The sequence below is a fragment of the Lissotriton helveticus genome, chromosome 10, assembly GCF_964261635.1.
Source record: "Lissotriton helveticus chromosome 10, aLisHel1.1, whole genome shotgun sequence".
Lineage (NCBI taxonomy): Eukaryota > Metazoa > Chordata > Amphibia > Caudata > Salamandridae > Lissotriton > Lissotriton helveticus.
Window position 1 is genome coordinate 1,203,998,351 of NC_136071.1, and position 365 is coordinate 1,203,998,715.

Below are 365 nucleotides of genomic sequence, written 5' to 3' on the forward strand. Positions count from 1 at the left end.
GTCCATATCCATTCGGTCATCATCCTCCGGCGCTCGGATAAGAGGAAGGATCGGGTGGAAATCTCTCCAGAGCAGCTGTCGGCTGCATCCACGGAAGCAGAAATATCCTTTCTCTGAAATATGTTGTTCTGTTTTATATTCTGTGCTTAGGTTTCATCTCCACCAGTTAGTGTTGCTCAAACTGTTGTTCAAGTGACCTTTTCTCCTTTGCAAAAGTTTTGGCCATTCACAAGCAAGTTTAAGGAAACTATGCAGTGCTTCAGACATGCTGTCACAAGATAGTTTGTTTTCCCATTTCTTCAATGGGCTTATTACTTTAAATTCCATTAAATGATCAGTACTGCTCTGGCAGCATCAGCTCTCAT